This window comes from Somniosus microcephalus, unplaced genomic scaffold (assembly GCF_052327205.1).
Source record: "Somniosus microcephalus isolate GS21.2 unplaced genomic scaffold, FLI_Smic_1.0 unresolved_chr7, whole genome shotgun sequence".
NCBI classification, from domain to species: Eukaryota; Metazoa; Chordata; class Chondrichthyes; order Squaliformes; family Somniosidae; genus Somniosus; species Somniosus microcephalus.
Genome location: NW_028225185.1, coordinates 19,265,039 through 19,289,904, shown reverse-complemented (window position 1 = coordinate 19,289,904; position 24,866 = coordinate 19,265,039).

Below are 24,866 nucleotides of genomic sequence, written 5' to 3'. Positions count from 1 at the left end.
GGAGTGTTTGATGGGACAGTGTAGAGGGAGCTTTACTCTGTATCTAACCCGTGCTGTACCTGCCCTGGGAGTGTTTGATGGGACAGTGTAGAGGGAGCTTTACTCTGTATCTAACCCGTGCTGTACCTGCCCTGGGAGTGTTTGATGGGACAGTGTAGAGGGAGCTTTACTCTGTATCTAACCCATGCTGTACCTGCCCTGGGAGTGTTTGATGGGACAGTGTAGAGGGAGCTTTACTCTGTATCTAACCCGTGCTGTACCTGCCCTGGGAGTGTTTGATGGGGACAGTGTAGAGGGAGCTTTACTCTGTATCTAACCCGTGCTGTACCTGCCCTGGGAGTGTTTGATGGGACAGTGTAGAGGGAGCTTTACTCTGTATCTAACCCTGTGCTGTACCTGCTCTGGGAGTGTTTGATGGGACAGTGTAGAGGGAGCTTTACTCTGTATCTAACCCGTGCTGTACCTGCCCTGGGAGTGTTTGATGGGACAGTGTAGAGGGAGCTTTACTCTGTATCTAACCCATGCTGTACCTGCCCTGGGAGTGTTTGATGGGACAGTGTAGAGGGAGCTTTACTCTGTATCTAACCCGTGCTGTACCTGCCCTGGGAGTGTTTGATGGGACAGTGCAGAGGGAGCTTTACTCTGTATCTAACCCGTGCTGTACCTGCCCTGGGAGTGTTTGATGGGAGAGTGTAGAGGGAGCTTTACTCTATATGTAACCCGTGCTGTACCTGCCCTGGGAGTGTTTGATGGGACAGTGTAGAGGGAGCTTTACTCTGTATCTAACCCGTGCTGTACCTGCCCTGGGAGTGTTTGATGGGACAGTGTAGAGGGAGCTTTACTCTGTATCTAACCCATGCTGTACCTGCCCTGGGAGTGTTTGATGGGACAGTGTAGAGGGAGCTTTACTCTGTATCTAACCTGTACTGTACCTGCCCTGGGAGTGTTTGATGGGACAGTGTAGAGGGAGCTTTACTCTGTATCTAACCCGTGCTGTACCTGCCCTGGGAGTGTTTGATGGGGTCAGTGTAGAGGCAGCTTTACTCTGTATCTAACCCATGCTGTACCTGCCCTGGGAGTGTTTGATGGGACAGTGTAGAGGGAGCTTTACTCTGTATCTAACCCGTGCTGTACCTGCCCTGGGAGTGTTTGATGGGACAGTGTAGAAGGAGCTTTACTCTGTATCTAACCCGTGCTGTACCTGCCCTGGGAGTGTTTGATGGGACAGTGTAGAGGAAGCTTTACTCTGTATCTAACCCGTGCTGTACCTGCCCTGGGAGTGTTTGACGGGACAGTGTAGAGGAAGCTTTACTCTGTATCTAACCCGTGCTGTACCTGCCCTGGGAGTGTTTGATGGGGCAGTGTAGAGGGAGCTTTACTCTGTATCTAACCCGTGCTGTACCTGCCCTGGGAGTGTTTGACGGGACAGTGTAGAGGGAGCTTTACTCTGTATCTAACCCGTGCTGTACCTGCCCTGGGAGTGTTTGACGGGACAGTGTAGAGGGAGCTTTACTCTGTATCTAACCCGTGCTGTACCTGCCCTGGGAGTGTTTGATGGGACAGTGTAGAGGGAGCTTTACTCTGTATCTAACCCGTGCTGTACCTGCCCTGGGAGTGTTAGACTGGACAGTGTAGAGCGAGCTTTACTCTGTATCTAACCCGTGCTGTACCTGCCCTGGGAGTGTTAGACTGGACAGTGTAGAGGGAGCTTTACTCTGTATCTAACCCGTGCTGTACCTGCCCTGGGAGTGTTTGACGGGACAGTGTAGAGGGAGCTTTACTCTGTATCTAACCCGTGCTGTACCTGCCCTGGGAGTGTTTGACGGGACAGTGTAGAGGGAGCTTTACTCTGTATCTAACCCGTGCTGTACCTGCCCTGGGAGTGTTTGATGGGACAGTGTAGAGGGAGCTTTACTCTGTATCTAACCCGTGCTGTACCTGCCCTGGGAGTGTTAGACTGGACAGTGTAGAGCGAGCTTTACTCTGTATCTAACCCGTGCTGTACCTGCCCTGGGAGTGTTAGACTGGACAGTGTAGAGGGAGCTTTACTCTATATCTAACCCGTGCTGTACCTGCCCTGGGAGTGTTTGACGGGACAGTGTAGCGGGAGCTTTACTCTGTATCTAACCCGTGCTGTACCTGCCCTGGGAGTGTTTGACGGGGACAGTGTAGAGGGAGCTTTACTCTGTATCTAACCCGTGCTGTACCTGCCCTGGGAGTGTGAGACTGGACAGTGTAGAGGGAGCTTTACTCTGTATCTAACCCGTGCTGTACCTGCCCTGGGAGTGTTTGATGGGACAGTGTAGAGGGAGCTATACTCTGTATCTAACCCGTGCTGTACCTGTCCTGGGAGTGTTTGATGGGACAGTGTCGAGGGAGCTTTACTCTGTATCTAACCCGTGCTGTGCCTGCCCTGGGAGTGTTTGATGGGACAGTGTAGAGGGAGCTTTACTCTGTATCTAACCCGTGCTGTACCTGCCCTGGGAGTGTTTGATGGGACAGTGTAGAGGGAGCTTTACTCTGTATCTCACCCGTGCTGTACCTGCCCTGGGAGTGTTAGACTGGACAGTGTAGAGGGAGCTTTACTCTGTATCTAACCCGTGCTGTACCTGCCCTGGGAGTGTTAGACTGGACAGTGTAGAGGGAGCTTTACTCTGTATCTAACCCGTGCTGTACCTGCCCTGGGAGTGTTAGACTGGACAGTGTAGAGGGAGCTTTACTCTGTATCTAACCCGTGCTGTACCTGCCCTGGGAGTGTTTGACGGGGACAGTGTAGAGGGAGCTTTACTCTGTATCTAACCCGTGCTGTACCTGCCCTGGGAGTGTTAGACTGGACAGTGTAGAGGGAGCTTTACTCTGTATCTAACCCGTGCTGTACCTGCCCTGGGAGTGTTTGATGGGACAGTGTAGAGGGAGCTTTACTCTGTATCTAACCCGTGCTGTACCTGTCCTGGGAGTGTTTGATGGGACAGTGTCGAGGGAGCTTTACTCTGTATCTAACCCGTGCTGTGCCTGCCCTGGGAGTGTTTGATGGGACAGTGTAGAGGGAGCTTTACTCTGTATCTAACCCGTGCTGTACCTGCCCTGGGAGTGTTTGATGGGACAGTGTAGAGGGAGCTTTACTCTGTATCTAACCCGTGCTGTACCTGCCCTGGGGGTGTTTGATGGGGACAGTGTCGAGGGAGCTTTACTCTGTATCTAACCCGTGCTGTACCTGCCCTGGGAGTGTTTGATGGGACAGTGTAGAGGGAGCTTTACTCTGTATCTAACCCGTGCTGTGCCTGCCCTGGGAGTGTTTGATGGGACAGTGTAGAGGGAGCTTTACTCTGTATCTAACCCGTGCTGTACCTGCCCTGGGAGTGTTTGATGGGACAGTGTCGAGGGAGCTTTACTCTGTATCTAACCCGTGCTGTACCTGCCCTGGGAGTGTTTGATGGGACGGTGTAGAGGGAGCTTTACTCTGTATCTAACCCGTGCTGTACCTGTCCTGGGAGTGTTTGATGGGACAGTGTAGAGGGAGCTTTACTCTGTATCTAACCCGTGCTGTACCTGTCCTGGGAGTGTTTGATGGGACAGTGTAGAGGGAGCTTTACTCTGTATCTAACCCGTGCTGTACCTGTCCTGGGAGTGTTTGATGGGACAGTGTAGAGGGAGCTTTACTCTGTATCTAACCCGTGCTGTACCTGCCCTGGGAGTGTTTGATGGGGACAGTGTAGAGGAAGCTTTACTCTGTATCTAACCTGTGCTGTACCTGCTCTGGGAGTGTTTGATGGGACAGTGTAGAGGGAGCTTTACTCTGTATCTAACCCGTGCTGTACCTGCCCTGGGAGTGTTTGATGGGACAGTGTAGAGGGAGCTTTACTCTGTATCTAACCCATGCTGTACCTGCCCTGGGAGTGTTTGATGGGACAGTGTAGAGGGAGCTTTACTCTGTATCTAACCCGTGCTGTACCTGCCCTGGGAGTGTTTGATGGGACAGTGTAGAGGGAGCTTTACTCTGTATCTAACCCGTGCTGTACCTGCCCTGGGAGTGTTTGATGGGAGAGTGTAGAGGGAGCTTTACTCTATATGTAACCCGTGCTGTACCTGCCCTGGGAGTGTTTGATGGGACAGTGTAGAGGGAGCTTTACTCTGTATCTAACCCGTGCTGTACCTGCCCTGGGAGTGTTTGATGGGACAGTGTAGAGGGAGCTTTACTCTGTATCTAACCCATGCTGTACCTGCCCTGGGAGTGTTTGATGGGACAGTGTAGAGGGAGCTTTACTCTGTATCTAACCTGTACTGTACCTGCCCTGGGAGTGTTTGATGGGACAGTGTAGAGGGAGCTTTACTCTGTATCTAACCCGTGCTGTACCTGCCCTGGGAGTGTTTGATGGGGTCAGTGTAGAGGCAGCTTTACTCTGTATCTAACCCATGCTGTACCTGCCCTGGGAGTGTTTGATGGGACAGTGTAGAGGGAGCTTTACTCTGTATCTAACCCGTGCTGTACCTGCCCTGGGAGTGTTTGATGGGACAGTGTAGAAGGAGCTTTACTCTGTATCTAACCCGTGCTGTACCTGCCCTGGGAGTGTTTGATGGGACAGTGTAGAGGAAGCTTTACTCTGTATCTAACCCGTGCTGTACCTGCCCTGGGAGTGTTTGACGGGACAGTGTAGAGGAAGCTTTACTCTGTATCTAACCCGTGCTGTACCTGCCCTGGGAGTGTTTGATGGGGCAGTGTAGAGGGAGCTTTACTCTGTATCTAACCCGTGCTGTACCTGCCCTGGGAGTGTTTGACGGGACAGTGTAGAGGGAGCTTTACTCTGTATCTAACCCGTGCTGTACCTGCCCTGGGAGTGTTTGACGGGACAGTGTAGAGGGAGCTTTACTCTGTATCTAACCCGTGCTGTACCTGCCCTGGGAGTGTTTGATGGGACAGTGTAGAGGGAGCTTTACTCTGTATCTAACCCGTGCTGTACCTGCCCTGGGAGTGTTAGACTGGACAGTGTAGAGCGAGCTTTACTCTGTATCTAACCCGTGCTGTACCTGCCCTGGGAGTGTTAGACTGGACAGTGTAGAGGGAGCTTTACTCTGTATCTAACCCGTGCTGTACCTGCCCTGGGAGTGTTTGACGGGACAGTGTAGAGGGAGCTTTACTCTGTATCTAACCCGTGCTGTACCTGCCCTGGGAGTGTTTGACGGGACAGTGTAGAGGGAGCTTTACTCTGTATCTAACCCGTGCTGTACCTGCCCTGGGAGTGTTTGATGGGACAGTGTAGAGGGAGCTTTACTCTGTATCTAACCCGTGCTGTACCTGCCCTGGGAGTGTTAGACTGGACAGTGTAGAGCGAGCTTTACTCTGTATCTAACCCGTGCTGTACCTGCCCTGGGAGTGTTAGACTGGACAGTGTAGAGGGAGCTTTACTCTATATCTAACCCGTGCTGTACCTGCCCTGGGAGTGTTTGACGGGACAGTGTAGCGGGAGCTTTACTCTGTATCTAACCCGTGCTGTACCTGCCCTGGGAGTGTTTGACGGGGACAGTGTAGAGGGAGCTTTACTCTGTATCTAACCCGTGCTGTACCTGCCCTGGGAGTGTTAGACTGGACAGTGTAGAGGGAGCTTTACTCTGTATCTAACCCGTGCTGTACCTGCCCTGGGAGTGTTTGATGGGACAGTGTAGAGGGAGCTTTACTCTGGATCTAACCCGTGCTGTACCTGTCCTGGGAGTGTTTGATGGGACAGTGTCGAGGGAGCTTTACTCTGTATCTAACCCGTGCTGTGCCTGCCCTGGGAGTGTTTGATGGGACAGTGTAGAGGGAGCTTTACTCTGTATCTAACCCGTGCTGTACCTGCCCTGGGAGTGTTTGATGGGACAGTGTAGAGGGAGCTTTACTCTGTATCTCACCCGTGCTGTACCTGCCCTGGGAGTGTTAGACTGGACAGTGTAGAGGGAGCTTTACTCTGTATCTAACCCGTGCTGTACCTGCCCTGGGAGTGTTAGACTGGACAGTGTAGAGGGAGCTTTACTCTGTATCTAACCCGTGCTGTACCTGCCCTGGGAGTGTTAGACTGGACAGTGTAGAGGGAGCTTTACTCTGTATCTAACCCGTGCTGTACCTGCCCTGGGAGTGTTTGACGGGGACAGTGTAGAGGGAGCTTTACTCTGTATCTAACCCGTGCTGTACCTGCCCTGGGAGTGTTAGACTGGACAGTGTAGAGGGAGCTTTACTCTGTATCTAACCCGTGCTGTACCTGCCCTGGGAGTGTTTGATGGGACAGTGTAGAGGGAGCTTTACTCTGTATCTAACCCGTGCTGTACCTGTCCTGGGAGTGTTTGATGGGACAGTGTCGAGGGAGCTTTACTCTGTATCTAACCCGTGCTGTGCCTGCCCTGGGAGTGTTTGATGGGACAGTGTAGAGGGAGCTTTACTCTGTATCTAACCCGTGCTGTACCTGCCCTGGGAGTGTTTGATGGGACAGTGTAGAGGGAGCTTTACTCTGTATCTAACCCGTGCTGTACATGCCCTGGGGGTGTTTGATGGGGACAGTGTCGAGGGAGCTTTACTCTGTATCTAACCCGTGCTGTACCTGCCCTGGGAGTGTTTGATGGGACAGTGTAGAGGGAGCTTTACTCTGTATCTAACCCGTGCTGTGCCTGCCCTGGGAGTGTTTGATGGGACAGTGTAGAGGGAGCTTTACTCTGTATCTAACCCGTGCTGTACCTGCCCTGGGAGTGTTTGATGGGACAGTGTCGAGGGAGCTTTACTCTGTATCTAACCCGTGCTGTACCTGCCCTGGGAGTGTTTGATGGGACGGTGTAGAGGGAGCTTTACTCTGTATCTAACCCGTGCTGTACCTGTCCTGGGAGTGTTTGATGGGACAGTGTAGAGGGAGCTTTACTCTGTATCTAACCCGTGCTGTACCTGTCCTGGGAGTGTTTGATGGGACAGTGTAGAGGGAGCTTTACTCTGTATCTAACCCGTGCTGTACCTGTCCTGGGAGTGTTTGATGGGACAGTGTAGAGGGAGCTTTACTCTGTATCTAACCCGTGCTGTACCTGCCCTGGGAGTGTTTGATGGGGACAGTGTAGAGGAAGCTTTACTCTGTATCTAACCTGTGCTGTACCTGCCCTGGGAGTGTTTGATGGGACAGTGTAGAGGGAGCTTTACTCTGTATCTAACCCGTGCTGTACCTGCCCTGGGAGTGTTTGATGGGGACAGTGTAGAGGGAGCTTTACTCTGTATCTAACCCGTGCTGTACCTGCCCTGGGAGTGTTTGATGGGGACAGTGTAGAGGAAGCTTTACTCTGTATCTAACCCGTGCTGTCCCTGCCCTGGGAGTGTTTGATGGGACAGTGTAGAGGGAGCTTTACTCTGTATCTAACCCGTGCTGTACCTGCCCTGGGAGTGTTTGATGGGACAGTGTAGAGGGAGCTTTACTCTGTATCTAACCCGTGCTGTGCCTGCCCTGGGAGTGTTTGATGGGACAGTGTAGAGTGAGCTTTACTCTGTATCTAACCCGTGCTGTACCTGCCCTGGGAGTGTTTGATGGGACAGTGTCGAGGGAGCTTTACTCTGTATCTAACCCGTGCTGTACCTGCCCTGGGAGTGTTTGATGGGACGGTGTAGAGGGAGCTTTACTCTGTATCTAACCCGTGCTGTACCTGTCCTGGGAGTGTTTGATGGGACAGTGTAGAGGGAGCTTTACTCTGTATCTAACCCGTGCTGTACCTGTCCTGGGAGTGTTTGATGGGACAGTGTAGAGGGAGCTTTACTCTGTATCTAACCCGTGCTGTACCTGTCCTGGGAGTGTTTGATGGGACAGTGTAGAGGGAGCTTTACTCTGTATCTAACCCGTGCTGTACCTGCCCTGGGAGTGTTTGATGGGACAGTGTAGAGGGAGCTTTACTCTGTATCTAACCCGTGCTGTACCTGCCCTGGGAGTGTTTGATGGGGACAGTGTAGAGGGAGCTTTACTCTGTATCTAACCCGTGCTGTACCTGCCCTGGGAGTGTTTGATGGGGACAGTGTAGAGGAAGCTTTACTCTGTATCTAACCCGTGCTGTCCCTGCCCTGGGAGTGTTTGATGGGACAGTGTAGAGGGAGCTTTACTCTGTATCTAACCCGTGCTGTACCTGCCCTGGGAGTGTTTGATGGGACAGTGTAGAGGGAGCTTTACTCTGTATCTAACCCGTGCTGTACCTGCCCTGGGAGTGTTTGATGGGACAGTGTAGAGGGAGCTTTACTCTGTATCTAACCCGTGCTGTACCTGCCTTGGGAGTGTTTGATGGGGCACTGTAGAGGAAGCTTTACTCTGTATCTAACCCGTGCTGTACCTGCCCTGGGAGTGTTTGATGGGACAGTGCAGAGGGAGCTTTACTCTGTATCTAACCCGTGTTGTACCTGCCCTGGGAGTGTTTGATGGGGCAGTGTAGAGGGAGCTTTACTCTGTATCTAACCCGTGCTGTACCTGCCCTGGGAGTGTTTGATGGGGCAGTGTAGAGGGAGCTTTACTCTGTATCTAACCCGTGCTGTACCTGCCCTGGGAGTGTTTGATGGGACAGTGTAGAGGGAGCTTTACTCTGTATCTAACCCATGCTGTACCTGCCCTGGGAGTGTTTGATGGGACAGTGCAGAGGGAGCTTTACTCTGTATCTAACCCCGTGCTGTACCTGCCCTGGGAGTGTTTGATGGGACAGTGTAGAGGGAGCTTTACTCTGTATCTAACCCCGTGCTGTACCTGCCCTGGGAGTGTTTGATGGGGCAGTGTAGAGGGAGCTTTACTCTGTATCTAACCCGTGCTGTACCTGCCCTGGGAGTGTTTGATGGGACAGTGTAGAGGGAGCTTTACTCTGTATCTAACCCGTGTTGTACCTGCCCTGGGAGTGTTTGATGGGGCAGTGTAGAGGGAGCTTTACTCTGTATCTAACCCGTGCTGTACCTGCCCTGGGAGTGTTTGATGGGACAGTGTAGAGGGAGCTTTACTCTGTATCTAACCCCGTGCTGTACCTGCCCTGGGAGTGTTTGATGGGACAGTGTAGAGGGAGCTTTACTCTGTATCTAACCCGTGCTGTACCTGCCCTGGAAGTGTTTGATGGGACAGTGTAGAGGGAGCTTTACTCTGTATCTAACCCGTGCTGGACCTGCCCTGGGAGTGTTTGATGGGACAGTGTAGAGGGAGCTTTACTCTGTATCTAACCCGTGCTGTACCTGCCCTGGGAGTGTTTGACGGGACAGTGTAGAGGGAGCTTTACTCTGTATCTAACCCTGTGCTGTACCTGCCCTGGGAGTGTTTGATGGGACAGTGCAGAGGGAGCTTTACTCTGTATCTAACCCGTGCTGTACCTGCCCTGGGAGTGTTTGATGGGACAGTGTAGAGGGAGCTTTACTCTGTATCTAACCCGTGCTGTACCTGCCCTGGGAGTGTTTGATGGGACAGTGCAGAGGGAGCTTTACTCTGTATCTAACCCGTGCTGTACCTGCCCTGGGAGTGTTTGATGGGACAGTGTAGAGGGAGCTTTACTCTGTATCTAACCCGTGCTGTACCTGCCCTGGGAGTGTTTGATGGGGACAGTGTAGAGGGAGCTTTACTCTGTATCTAACCCGTGCTGTACCTGCCCTGGGAGTGTTTGATGGGGACAGTGTAGAGGGAGCTTTACTCTGTATCTAACCCGTGCTGTACCTGCCCTGGGAGTGTTTGATGGGACAGTGTAGAGGGAGCTTTACTCTGTATCTAACCCGTGCTGTACCTGCCCTGGGAGTGTTTGATGGGACAGTGTAGAGGGAGCTTTACTCTGTATCTAACCCGTGCTGTACCTGCCCTGGGAGTGTTTGATGGGACAGTGTAGAGGGAGCTTTACTCTGTATCTAACCTGTGCTGTACCTGCCCTGGGAGTATTTGATGGGATAGTGCAGAGGGAGCTTTACTCTGTATCTACCGTGTGCTGTCACTGCCCTGGGAGTGTTTGATGGGACAGTGTAGAGGGAGCTTTACTCTGTATCTAACCCATGCTGTACTTGCCCAGGAAGTGTTTGATGGGACAGTGTCGAGGGAGCTTTACTCTGTATCTAACCCGTGCTGTACCTGCCCTGGGAGTGTTTGATGGGACAGTGTAGAGGGAGCTTTACTCTGTATCTAACCCGTGCTGTACCTGCCCTGGGAGTGTTTGATGGGACAGTGTAGAGGGAGCTTTACTCTGCATCTAACCCGTGCTGTACCTGCCCTGGGAGTGTTTGATGGGACAGTGTCGAGGGAGCTTTACTCTGTATCTAACCCGTGCTGTACCTGCCCTGGGAGTCTTTGATGGGACAGTGCAGAGGGAGCTTTACTCTGTATCTAACTCGCGCTGTTGCTGGTAGTGTTTGATGGGACCCTGCAGAGGGAGCTTTACTCTGTATCTAACCCGTGCTGTACCTGCCCTGGGAGTGTTTGATGGGACAGTGTAGAGGGAGCTTTACTCTGTATCTAACCCGTGCTGTACTTGCCCTGGGAGTGTTTGATGGGACAGTGTCGAGGGAGCTTTACTCTGTATCTAACCCGTGCTGTACCTGCGCTGGGAGTGTTTGATGGGAACACCGTCAAGGGAGCTTTACTTTGTATCTAACTTGTGTTGTACATGGAAGTGTTTGATGGGACAGTGTCGAGGGAGGTTTACTCTGTATCTAACCCGTGCTGTACCTGCCCTGGGAGTGTTTGATGGGACAGTGTAGAGGGTGCTTTACTCTTTATCTAACCCGTGCTGTACCTGCCCTGGGAGTGTTTCATGGGACAGTGTAGAGGGAGCTTTACTCTGTATTTAACTCGTGCTGTACCTGCCCTGGGAGTGTTTGATGGGCTAGTGTAGAGGGAGCTTTACTCTGTATCTAACCCCGTGATGTACCTGCCCTGGGAGTGTTTGATGGGACAGTGTAGAGGGAGCTTTACTCTGAATCTAAGCCGCGCTGTACCTGCCCTGGGAGTGTTTGATGGGACAGTGTAGAGTGAGATTACGCTGTATCTAACCTGTGCTGCACCTGCCCTGGGAGTATTTGATCGGGACAGTGCAGAGGGAGCTTTACTCTGTATCTAACCTGTGCTGTCCCTGCCCTGGGAGAGTTCATGCGTACAGTGTCAAGGGAGCTTTACTCTGTATCTAACCCGTGCTGTGCCTGTGTTGGGAGTGTTTGATGGGTCAGTGTCAAGGGAGCTTTACTCTGTATCTAACCCGCGCTGTACCTGCCCTGGGAGTTTTTGATGGGACAGTGCAGAGGGAGCTTTACTCTGTATCTAACCCATGCTGTAGCTGCCCTGGGAGTGTTTGATGGGGACAGTGTCAAGGGAGCTTTAGTCTGTATCTAACCTGTGTTGGACATGGAAGTGTTTGATGGGACAGTGCAGAGGGAGCTTTACTCTGTATCTAACCCGTGCTGCACCTGCCCTGGGAGCGTTCCATGGGACAGTGCAGAGGGAGGTTTACTCTGTATCTAACCCGTGCTGTACCTGCCCTGGGAGTGTTTGATGGGAGAGTGTCGGGCGAGCTTTACTCTGTATCTAACCCGTGCTGTACCTGCCCTGGGAGTGTTTGACGGGACCAGTGTAGAGGGAGCTTTACTCTGTATCTAACCCGTGCTTTACCTGCCCTGGGATAGTTTGATGGGGACAGTTTCAAGGGTGCTTTACTCTGTATCTAACCCATGCTGTACCTGCCCTGGGAGTGTTTGATGGGACAGTGTGGAGGGAGCTTTACTCTGTATCTGACCTGTGCTGTACCTGCCCTGGGAATATTTGATGGGACAGTGTAGAGGAAGTTTTAATCTGTATCTAACCTGTGTTGTACCTGCTCTGGGAGTGTTTGATGGGACAGTGTAGAGGGAGTTTTAAGCTGTACCTGCCCTGGGAGTGTTGGATTGGGACAGTGTCGAGTGCGCTTTACTCTGTATCTAACCCGTACTGTACTTGCCCTGGGAGTGTTTGATGGGACAGTGCAGAGGGAGCTTTACTCTGTATCTAACCCGTGCTGTACCTGCCCTGGGAGTGTTTGATGGGACAGTGCAGAGGGAGCTTGACTCTGTATCCAACCTGTGCTGTACATGCCCTGGGAGTATTTGATGGGACAGTGTAGAGGGAACTTTACTCTGTATCTAACCCATGCTGTACCTGCCCTGGCAGTGTCTGATGGGGACAGCGTCAAGGGAGCATTACTCTGTATCTAACCCATGCTGTACCTGCCCTGGGAGTGTTTGATGGGGCAGTGTCAAGGGAGCTTTACTCTGTATCTAACCTGTGTTGTACATGGAAGTGTTTGATGGGACAGTGTCAAGGGAGCTTTACTCTGTATCTAACCTGTGCTGTATGTGCCCTGGGAGTGTTTGATGGGGACAGTGTCAAGGGAGCTTTACTCTGTATCTAACCCGTGCTGTACCTGCCCTGGGAGTGTTTGATGGGACAGTGTAGAGGGAGCTTTACTCTGAATCTAACTCGTGCTGTACCTGCCCTGGGAGTGTTTTATGGGACAGTGTAGAGGGAGTTTTAATCTGTAACCAACCTGTGCTGTACCTGCCCTGGGAGTATTTGATGGGACAGTGTAGAGGGAGCTTTACTCTGTATCTAACCCGTGCTGTCCCTGCCTTGGGAGAGTTTGATGGGTACAGTGTCAAGGGAGCTTTACTCTGTATCTAACCCGTGCTGTGCCTGTCCTGGGAGTGTTTGATGGGTCAGTGTCGAGGGAGCTTTACTCTGTATCTACCCCGTGCTGCACCTGCCCTGCGAGTGTTTCATGGGACAGTGTAGAGGGAGCTTTACTCTGTATCTAACCCCGTGCTGTACCTGCCCTGGGAGTCTTTGATGGACAAGGTAGAGGGAGCTTTACTCTGCATCTATCCTGTGTTGTACCTGCCCTGGGAGTGTTTGATGGGACAGTGTAGAGGAAGCTTTACTCTGTATCTAACCCATGCTGTACCTGCCCTGTGAGTGTTTGATGGGGCAGTGTAGAGGGAGCTTTACTCTGTATCTAACCTGTGTTGCACCTGGAAGTGATTGATGGGACAGTGTGGAGGGAGCTTTAGTCTGTATCTAACCCGTGCTGTACCTGTAAGTGTTTGATGGGACAGTGTAGAGGGAGCTTTACTCTGTATCTAACCCGTGCTGTACCTGCCCTGGGTGTGTTTGATGGGACAGTGTAGAGGGAGCTTTACTCTGTATCTAACCCGTGCTGTACTTGCCCTGGGAGTGTTTGATGGGACAGTGTAGAGGGAGCTTTACTCTGTCTCTAACCTGTGCTGTACCTGCCCTGGGAGTGTTTGATGGGGACAGTGTCAAGGGAGCTTTACTCTGTATCTAACCCGTGCTGTACCTGGAAGTGTTTGATGGGACAGTGTCAAGGGAGCTTTACTCTGTATCTAACCTGTGCTGTATGTGCCCTGGGAGTGTCTGATGGGGACAGTGTAGAGTGAGTTTTACTCTGTATCTAACCGATGCTGTACCTGCCCTGGGAGTGTTTGATGGGACAGTGTAGAGGGAGCTTTACTCTGTATCTAACCCGTGCTGTCCCTGCCCTGGGAGTGTTTGATGGGACAGTGTCAAGGGAGCTTTACTCTGCATCTAACCCATGCTGTCCCTGCCCTGGGAGTGTTTGATGGGACAGTGTAGAGGGAGCTTTACTCTGTATCTAACCTGTGCTGCACCTGCCCTGGGAGTGTTTGATGGGACAGTGTAGAGGGAGCTTTACTCTGTATCTAACCCGTGCTGTACTTGCCCTGGGAGTCTTTGATGGGGCAGTGTAAAGGGAGATTTACTCTGTATCTAACCCGTGCTGTACCTGGAAGTGTTTGATGGGATAGTGTAGAGGGAGCTTTACTCTGTATCTAACCCGTGCTGTACCTGGAAGTGTTTGATGGGACAGTGTAGAGGGAGCTTTACTCTGTATCTAACCTGTGCTGTACCTGCCCTGGGAGTGTTTGATGGGGACAGTGTCAAGGGAGCTTTACTCTGTATCTAACCCGTGCTGTACCTGGAAGTGTTTGATGGGACAGTGTCAAGGGAGCTTTACTCTGTATCTAACCTGTGCTGTATGTGCCCTGGGAGTGTCTGATGGGGACAGTGTAGAGTGAGTTCTACTCTGTATCTAACCCGTGCTGTACCTGCCCTGGGAGTGTTTGATGGGACAGTGTAGAGGGAGCTTTACTCTGTATCTAACTGGTGCTGTACCTGCCGTGGGAGTATTTGATGGGACAGTGTAGAGGGAGCTTTACTCTGTATCTAACCCGTGCTGTCCCTGCCCTGGGAGTTTTTGATGGGGACAGTATCAAGGGAGCTTTAGTCTGTATCCAACCCGTGCTGTACCTGCCCTGGGAGTGTTTCATGGGACAGTGTAGAGGGAGCTTTACTCTGTATCTAACCCGTGCTGCACCTGCCCTGGGAGTGTTTCATGGGACAGTGTAGAGGGAGCTTTACTCTGTACCTAACCCCGTGCTGTACCTGCCCTGGGAGTGTTTGATGGACAAGGTAGAGGTAGCTTTACTCTGTATGTAACCTGTGTTGTACCTGCCCTGGGAGTGTTTGATGGGACAGTGTAGAGGGAGCTTTACTCTGTATCTAACCCGTGCTGTACCTGCCCTGGGAGTGTTTGATGGGACAGTGCAGAGGGAGGTTTACTCTGTATCTAACCCGTGCTGTACCTGCCCTGGGAGTGTTTGATGGGACAGTGTAGAGGGAGCTTTACTCTGTATCTAACCCATGCTGTACTTGCCCAGGAAGTGTTTGATGGGACAGTGTCGAGGGAGCTTTACTCTGCATCTAACCCGTGCTGTACCTGCCCTGGGAGTGTTTGATGGGACAGTGTAGAGGGAGCTTTACTCTGTATCTAACCCGTGCTGTACCTGCCCTGGGAGTGTTTGATGGGACAGTGTAGAGGGAGCTTTACTCTGCATCTAACCCGTGCTGTACCTGCCCTGGGAGTGTTTCATGGGACAGTGTCGAGGGAGCTTTACTCTGTATCTAACCCGTGCTGTACCTGCCCTGGGAGTCTTTGATGGGACAGTGCAGAGGGAGCTTTACTCTGTATCTAACTCGTGCTGTTCCTGGTAGTGTTTGATGGGACCCTGTCGAGGGAGCTTTACTCTGTATCTAACCCATGCAGTAACTGCCCTGGGAGTGTTGGATGGGACAGTGCAGAGGCAGCTTTACTCTGTATCTAACCCGTGCTGTCCCTGCCCTGGGAGAGTTTGATGGGGACAGTGTAGAGGGAACTTTACTCTGTATCTAACCTGTGCTGTCCCTGCCTTGGGAGTATTTGATGGGACAGTGCAGAGGGTGCTTTACTCTGTATCTAACCTGTGCTCTACCTGCCCTGCAAGTGTTTGATGGGACAGTGCAGAGGGAGCTTTACTCTGTATCTAACCCGTGCTGTACCTGCCCTGGGAGTGTTTGATGGGACAGTGTAGAGTGCGCTTTACTCTGTATCTAACCCGTATTGTACCTGCCCTGGGAGTGTTTGATGGGACAGTGTCAAGGGAGCTTTACTCTCTATCTAACCCGAGCTGTACCTGCCCTGGGAGTGTTTGATGGGACAGTGTAGAGGGAGCTTTACTCTGTATCTAACCCGTGCTGTACCTGCCCTGGGAGTGTTTCATGGGACAGTGTAGAGGGAGCTTTATTCTGTATCTAACCTGTGCTGTACCTGCCCTGGGAGTATTTGATGGGACAGTGCAGAGGGAGCTTTACTCTGTATCTAGCCCGTGCTGTACTTGCCGTGGGAGTGTTTGATGGGACAGTCTCAAGGGAGCTTTACTCTGTATCTAACCCGTGCTGTACCTGCCCTGGGAGTGTTTGATGGGACAGTGTAGAGGGAGCTTTACTCTGTATCTAACCCGTGCTGTACTTGCCCTGGGAGTGTTTGATGGGACAGTGTCGAGGGAGCTTTACTCTGGATCTAACCCGTGCTGTACCTGCGCTGGGAGTGTTTGATGGGAACACCGTCAAGGGAGCTTTACTTTGTATCTAACTTGTGTTGTACATGGAAGTGTTTGATGGGACAGTGTCGAGGGAGGTTTACTCTGTATCTAACCCGTGCTGTACCTGCCCTGGGAGTGTTTGATGGGACAGTGTAGAGGGTGCTTTACTCTTTATCTAACCCGTGCTGTACCTGCCCTGGGAGTGTTTGATGGGACAGTGTAGAGGGAGCTTTACTCTGTATTTAACTCGTGCTGTACCTGCCCTGGGAGTGTTTGATGGGCTAGTGTAGAGGGAGCTTTACTCTGTATCTAACCCCGTGATGTACCTGCCCTGGGAGTGTTTGATGGGACAGTGTAGAGGGAGCTTTACTTTGAATCTAAGCCGCGCTGTACCTGCCCTGGGAGTGTTTGATGGGACAGTGTAGAGTGAGATTACGCTGTATCTAACCTGTGCTGCAGCTGCCCTGGGAGTATTTGATCGGGACAGTGCAGAGGGAGCTTTACTCTGTATCTAACCTGTGCTGTCCCTGCCCTGGGAGAGTTCATGGGTACAGTGTCAAGGGAGCTTTACTCTGTATCTAACCCGTGCTGTGCCTGTGTTGGGAGTGTTTGATGGGTCAGTGTCAAGGGAGCTTTACTCTGTATCTAACCCGCGCTGTACCTGCCCTGGGAGTTTTTGATGGGACAGTGCAGAGGGAGCTTTACTCTGTATCTAACCCATGCTGTAGCTGCCCTGGGAGTGTTTGATGGGGACAGTGTCAAGGGAGCTTTAGTCTGTATCTAACCTGTGTTGTACATGGAAGTGTTTGATGGGACAGTGCAGAGGGAGCTTTACTCTGTATCTAACCCGTGCTGTACCTGCCCTGGGAGTGTTTGATGGGAGAGTGTCGGGCGAGCTTTACTCTGTATCTAACCCGTGCTGTCCCTGCCCTGGGAGTGTTTGACGGGACCAGTGTAGAGGGAGCTTTACTCTGTATCTAACCCGTGCTTTACCTGCCCTGGGATAGTTTGATGGGGACAGTTTCAAGGGTGCTTTACTCTGTATCTAACCCATGCTGTACCTGCCCTGGGAGTGTTTGATGGGACAGTGTGGAGGGAGCTTTACTCTGTATCTGACCTGTGCTGTACCTGCCCTGGGAATATTTGATGGGACAGTGTAGAGGAAGTTTTAATCTGTATCTAACCTGTGTTGTACCTGCTCTGGGAGTGTTTGATGGGACAGTGTAGGGGGAGTTTTAAGCTGTACCTGCCCTGGGAGTGTTGGATTGGGACAGTGTAGAGTGCGCTTTACTCTGTATCTAACCCGTGCTGTACCTGCCCTGGGTGTGTTTGATGGGACAGTGTAGAGGGAGCTTTACTCTGTATCTAACCCGTGCTGTACCTGCCCTGGGAGTGTTTGATGGGGCAGTGTAGAGGGAGCTTTACTCTGTATCTAACCCGTGCTGTACCTGGAAGTGTTTGATGGGACAGTGTCAAGGGAGCTTTACTCTGTATCTAACCTGTGCTGTATGTGCCCTGGGAGTGTCTGATGGGGACAGTGTAGAGTGAGTTTTACTCTGTATCTAACCGATGCTGTACCTGCCCTGGGAGTGTTTGATGGGTCAGTGCAGAGGGAGCTTTACTCTGTATCTAACCCGTGCTGTCCCTGCCCTGGGAGTGTTTGATGGGACAGTGTCAAGGGAGCTTTACTCTGTATCTAACCCATGCTGTCCCTGCCCTGGGAGTGTTTGATGGGACAGTGTAGAGGGAGCTTTACTCTGTATCTAACCTGTGCTGCACCTGCCCTGGGAGTGTTTGATGGGACAGTGTAGAGGAAGCTTTACTCTGTATCTAACCCATGCTGTACCTGCCCTGTGAGTGTTTGATGGGGCAGTGTAGAGGGAGCTTTACTCTGTATCTAACCCGTGCTGTACCTGCCCTGGGTGTGTTTGATGGGACAGCGTCGAGGGAGCTTTACTCTGTATCTAACCCGTGCTGTCCCTGCCCTGGGAGTGTTTGATGGGACAGTGTAGAGGGAGCTTTACTCTGTATCTAACCCGTGCTGTACTTGCCCTGGGAGTCTTTGATGGGGCAGTGTAAAGGGAGATTTACTCTGTATCTAACCCGTGCTGTACCTGGAAGTGTTTGATGGGATAGTGTAGAGGGAGCTTTACTCTGTATCTAACCCGTGCTGTACCTGGAAGTGTTTGATGGGACAGTGTAGAGGGAGCTTTATTCTGTATCTAACCTGTGCTGTACCTGCCCTGGGAGTGTTTGATGGGGACAGTGTCAAGGGAGCTTTACTCTGTATCTAACCCGTGCTGTACCTGGAAGTGTTTGATGGGACAGTATCAAGGGAGCTTTACTCTGTATCTAACCTGTGCTGTATGTGCCCTGGGAGTGTCTGATGGGGACAGTGTAGAGTGAGTTTTACTCTGTATCTAACCCGTGCTGTACCTGCCCTGGGAGTGTTTGATGGGACAGTGTAGAGGGAGCTTTACTCTGTATCTAACTGGTGCTGTACCTGCCGTGGGAGTATTTGATGGGGACAGTATCAAGGGAGCTTTAGTCTGTATCCAACCCGTGCTGTACCTGCCCTGGGAGTGTTTCATGGGACAGTGTAGAGGGAGCTTTACTCTGTATCTAACCCGTGCTGCACCTGCCCTGGGAGTGTTTCATGGGACAGTGTAGAGGGAGCTTTACTCTGTACCTAACCCCGTGCTGTACCTGCCCTGGGTGTGTTTGATGGACAAGGTAGAGGGAGCTTTACTCTGTATCTAACCTGTGTTGTACCTGCCCTGGGAGTGTTTGATGGGACTGTGCAGAGGGAGGTTTACTCTGTATCTATCCCGTGCTGTACCTGCCCTGGGAGTGTTTGATGGGACAGTGTAGAGGCAGCTTTACTCTGTATCTAACCTGTGCTGTACCTGCCCTGGGAGTGTTTGATGGGACAGTGTAGAGGAAGCTTTACTCTCTATCTAACCCATGCTGTACCTGCCCTGGGAGTGTTTGATGGGGCAGTGTAGAGGGAGCTTTACTCTGTATCTAACCTGTGTTGCACCTGGAAGTGATTGATGGGACAGTGTGGAGGGAGCTTTAGCCTGCATCTAACCCGTGCTGTACCTGTAAGTGTTTGATGGGACAGTGTAGAGGGAGCTTTACTCTGTATCTAACCCATGCTGTACCTGCTCTGGCAGTGTTCGATGGGACAGTGCAGAGGGAGCTTTACTCTGTATCTAACCCATGCTGTACCTGCCCTGGGACTGTTTGATGGGGACAGTTTCAAGGGAGCTTTAGTCTGTATCTAACCCGTGCTGTACCTGCCCTGGGACTGTTTGATGGGACAGTGTAGAGGGAGCTTTACTCTGTATCTAACCCGTGCTGTACCTGCCCTGGGTGTGTTTGATGGGACAGTGTCGAGGGAGCTTTACTCTGTATCTAACCCGTGCTGTACTTGCCCTGGGAGTGTTTGATGGGGCAGTGTAGAGGGAGCTTTACTCTGTATCTAACCCGTGCTGTACCTGGAAGTGTTTGATGGGACAGTGTAGAGGGAGCTTTACTCTGTATCTAACCTGTGCTGTACCTGCCCTGGGAGTGTTTGATGGGGACAGTGTCACGGGAGCTTTACTCTGTATCTAACCTGTGGTGTATGTGCCGTGGGAGTGTCTGAAGGGGACAGTGTCAAGGGAGCTTTACTCTGTATCTAACCGGTGCTGTACCTGCCGTGGGAGTTTTTGATGAGGACAGTGTCAAGGGAGCTTTACTCTGTATCTAACCCATGCTGTCCCTGCCCTGTTAGTGTTTGATGGACAAATGTAAGAAGTCACACAACACCAGGTTATAGTCCAACAGCTTTATTTGAAATCACAAGCTTTCGGAGCGCTGCTCCTTCTTCAGGTGAAGTGGAGAAATGCATAAAGACACAGCTTATATAGTCAGAGAATCATGTCAGATGTTTACAGGTAACCTTTCCAACTGCCATTTGTCACACCTCGGCAGAGAGATAATCACAGCAGTCAAAGGTGTGAATGGTGTCCAAACAGGTCAGTCAGGGAAACATTACATCGAAGAACAATGAGGTGGGGTCACAAGGGGTCAAATATTGCAGATGCTGGGGTCTGTATGAAAAACAAAAAACAGACAAAAAACATTTTTTTTGGCTGGAAATCACAGCAGGTCCGGCCGCATCTGTGTAGAGAGAAGAAGCCAATGTCGACTCGAGTCTGGATGACCCTGCGTCAGGTGGGGTTACATGTAGCGTGACATGAACCCAAGATCTCTGTTGAGGCCGTCCTCATGGGTGCGGAACTTGGCTATCAGTTTCTGCTCGACGATTTTGCGTTGTCGTGTGTCTCGAAGGCCGCCTTGGAGAATGCTTACCCGAAGATCGGAGGCTGAATGTCCTTGACTGCTGAAGTGTTCCCCGACTGGGAGGGAACACTCCTGCCTGGTGATTGTTGCGCGGTGTCCGTTCATCCGTTGTCGCAGTGTCTGCATGGTCTCGCCGATGTACCATGCTCCGGGGCATCCTTTCCTGCAACGTATGAGGTAGACAACGTTGGCCGAGTCACATGAGTATGTACCATGTACCTGGTGGGTGGTATCCTCACGTGTGATGATGATATCTGTGTTGATGATCTAGCATGTCTTGCAGAGGTTGCTGTGGCAGGGTTGTGTGGTGTCGTGGTCGCTGTTCTCCTGAAAGCTGGGTAATTTGCTGCGAGCGATGGTCTGTTTGAGGTTAGGCGGCTGTTTGAAAGCGAGTAGTGGAGGCGTGGGGATGGCCTTAGCGAGGTGTTCGTCGTCATCGATGACATGTTGAAGGCTGCGAAGAACATGGCGTAGTTTCTCCGCTCCGGGGAAGTACTGGACGACGAAGGGTACTCTGTTGGTTGTGTCCCGTGTTTGTCTTCTGAGGAGGTCTATGTGATTTTTCGCTGTGGCCCGTCGGAACTGTCGATCGACGAGTCGAGCGTCATATCCCGTTCTTACAAGGGCGTCTTTCAGTGTCTGTAGGTGTCCATCGCGTTCCTCCTCGTCTGAGCAGATCCTGTGTATTCGCAGGGCTTGTCCATAGGGGATGGCTTCTTTAACGTGGTTAGGGTGGAAGCTGGAGAAGTGAAGCATCGTGAGGTTGTCCGTGGGCTTGCGGTAGAGTGAAGTGCTGAGGTGTCCGCCTTTGATGGAGATTCGTGTGTCCAGGAATGAGACCGATTCTGAGGAGTAGTCCATGGTGAGTTTGATGGTGGGATGGAACTTGTTGATGTTATCGTGTAGTCTTTTCAGTGATTCTTCGCCGTGGGTCCATAGGAAGAAAATGTCATCGATGTATCTGGTGTATAGCGTTGGTTGGAGATCCTGTGCAGCGAAGAAGTCTTGCTCGAACTTGTGCATGAAGATGTTTGCGTATTGGGGTGCGAATTTGGTCCCCATGGCTGTTCCGTGTGTTTGGGTAAAGAACTGGTTGTCGAAGGTGAAGACATTGTGGTCAAGGATGAAGCGGATGAGTTGTAGGATGGCGTCTGGAGATTGGCTGTTGTTGGTGTTGAGTACTGAGGCTATCGCAGCGATGCCGTCATCGTGGGGGATACTGGTGTAGAGTGCCGAGACGTCCATCGTGGCGAGGAGTGTTCCTGGTTCAACTGGTCCGTGGGTGCTGAGTTTCTGTAAGAAGTCTGTAGTGGCGCGACAGAAGCTGGGGGTTCCCTGTACGATGGGTTTCAGGATGCCCTCGACATATCCAAGAGAGGTTCTCACACAGGGTTCCGTTGCCTGATGCGATAGGACGTCCAGGTGTGTTGGCTTTGTGTATCTTTGGGAGGCAGTAGAAGTCTCCCACGCGGGGCGTACGTGGGATGAGAGCATGTAGGATGCTTTGAAGGTCTGGATCGAAGGTTTTGATCAGTCTGTTGAGTTGGCGGGTGTGTTCTTTGGTCGGATCTGCGGGTAACTGTAGTGTTCCTGGTTGTCCAGTTGTCGGTATACTTCTTTGCAATAGTCCGTTCTGTTCTTTATGACAATGGCACCTCCTTTGTCTGCTGGTTTGATGACGATGTTGCGGTTGGTCTTGAGAGCGTGGATGGCGTTGCGTTGTTCTCGGGTGACATTCTGGACTGTCTTGTGAGTGCGGCTGATGAATCTGGCGTTGATGCATCTCCTGACAGCTTGAGCATACATGTCAAGCTTAGGGCAGCGACCCTCCGGAGGGGTCCAATTTGACTCTTTCTTCTTCGGTTGCTGCACTGCGGATCCCTCTGTCTCCTGTTCCGGATCATTGATTGTCTCATTGGGTTCACTGCTGACATCTTGGGATTTGTGGAAGAATTCCCGGAGCCTCATTCTCCTGATGAATTCCTCTGTGTCTGCCGCGAGACCGATGGGGTCCATTTTGGTGGTGGGGCAGAAATTGAGCCCTCGGCTGAGAACTTCAATTTCGTCTGGTTGAAGGGTGTGGTCGGACAGGTTGACGATGGATTTCCCTGTGGTTTCAACCATGGTACCGGGGGAGGCTTGGTTGCTGCTGGTGGTGATGCCAAGTTTCTCAAGCTTCCTGTTCTTGGTGTGCATGTAGGTAGCGTAGTTCCGTTGCCTAGTTTGTTTGGCGGTGTCTCGTAGCTGGTCTGCTGCGTCCTGAGCACAGGCTGAGAACATGGACTCCATCTCGGTTTCGAGGTTGCGGCGTCTGCTGTAGAGTTGGTGTACGAGATGGTTGAGGAGTGTGCGAGAGGTACGACGGCAGAGTCCCTCAGCGTAGTCGGTGTTGCAGGTCGACTTAAGTGGGTTAGTGATCTGTAGTCCTTTCGGGATCTTGTCTGCTTTCTTGCATCTCTGTAGAAACTTGATGTCTGTGTCAATATGCGCGATCTTCTTGGAGATCCTCTCCACTTTGAGCCGGCAGTTTGTGGTGTCGATAGTAGTCATGGTGTGGAGATGCCGGAGTTGGACTGGGGTGGACAAATGTAAGAAGTCACACAACACCACGTTATAGTCCAACAGCTTTATTTGAAATCACAAGCTTTCGGAGCGCTGCTCCTTCTTCAGGTGAAGTGGAGAAATGCATAAAGACACATATTTGACCCCTTGTGACCCCACCTCATTGTTCTTTGATGTAATGTTTCCCTGACTGACCTGTTTGGACACCATTCACACCTTTGACTGCTGTGATTATCTCTCTGCCGAGGTGTGATAAATGGCAGTTGGAAAGGTTACCTGTAAACATCTGACATGATTCTCTGACTATATAAGCTGTGTCTTTATGCATTTCTCCACTTCACCTGAAGAAGGAGCAGTGCTCCGAAAGCTTGTGATTTCAAATAAAGCTGTTGGACTATAACCTGGTATTGTGTGACTTCTTACATTTGTCCACCCCAGTCCAACACCGGCATCTCCACACCAGTGTTTGATGGGACAGTGTAGCGGGAGCTTTACTCTGTATCTAACCTGTGCTGTACCTGCCCTGGGAGTGTTTGATGGGACAGTGTAGAGGGAGCTTTACTCTGTATCTAACCCGTGCTATACTTGCCCTGGGAGTGTTTGATGGGACAGTGCAGAGGGAGCTTTACTCTGTATCAAACCCGTGCTATACCTGCCCTGGGAGTGTTTGATGGGACAGTGTAGAGGGAGCTTTACTCTGTATCTAACCCGTGCTATACTTGCCCTGGGAGTGTTTGATGGGACAGTGCAGAGGGAGCTTTACTCTGTATCAAACCCGTGCTGTACTTGCCCTGGGAGTGTTTGATGGGACAGTGTCGAGGGAGCTTTACTCTGTATCTAACCTGTGCTGTACTTGCCCTGGGAGTGTTTGATGGGACAGTGTAGAGGGAGCTTTACTCTGTATCTAACCCGTGCTGCACCTGCCCTGGGAGTGTTTGATGGAGACAGTGAAGGGGGAGCTTTACTCTGTATCTAACCCGTGCTGCACCTGCCCTGGGAGTGTTTGATGGGACAGTGTAGAGGGAGCTTTACTCTGTATCTAACCCGTGCTGTACCTGCCCTGGGAGTGTTTGATGGGGACAGTGCAGAGAGAGCTTTACTCTGTATCTAACCCGTGCTGTACCTGCCCTGGGAGTGTTTGATGGGTCAGTGCAGAGGCAGCTTTACTCTGTATCTAACCCGTGCTGTACCTGCCCTGGGAGTGTTTGATGGGGACAGTGCAGAGAGAGCTTTACTCTGTATCTAACCCGTGCTGTACCTGCCCTGGGAGTGTTTGATGGGACAGTGTAGAGGCAGCTTTACTCTGAATCTAACTCGTGCTGTACCTGCCCTGAGAGTGTTTGATGGGACAGTGCAGAGGGAGCTTTACTCTGTATCTAACCTGTGTTGTACCTGGTTTGATGGGATAGTGCAGAGGGAGCTTTAGTCTGTATCTAACCCGTGCTGTACCTGGAAGTGTTTCATGGGACAGTGTAGAGGGAGCTTTACTTTTTATCTAACCCATGCTGTACTTGCCCTGGGAGTGTTTGATGGGACAGTGTAGAGGGAGCTTTACTCTGTATCTAACATGTGCTGTATGTGCCCTGGGAGTGTTTGATGGGGACATTGTCAAGGGAGCTTTACTCTGTATCTAACCTGTGTTGTACCTGGAAGTGTATGATGGGACAGTGTAGAGGGAGCTTTACTCTGTATCTAAAATGTGCTGTATGTGCCCTGGGAGTATTTGATGGGGACAGTGTCAAGGGAGCTTTACTCTGTATCTAACCCATGCTGTACCTGCCCTGGGAGTGTTTGATGGGGACAGTGTAGATGGAACTTTACTCTGTATCTAACCCATGCTGTCGCTGCCCTCGGACAGTTTGATGGGGACAGTGTAGAGGGAGCTTTACTCTGTATCTAACCCCGTGCTGTACCTGCCCTGGGAGTGTTTGATGGGACAGTGTAGAGGGAGCTTTACTCTATCTAACCCGTGCTGTACCTGCCCTGTTAGTGTTTGATGGGACAGTGTAGAGGGAGCTTTACTCTGTATCTAACCCCGTGCTGT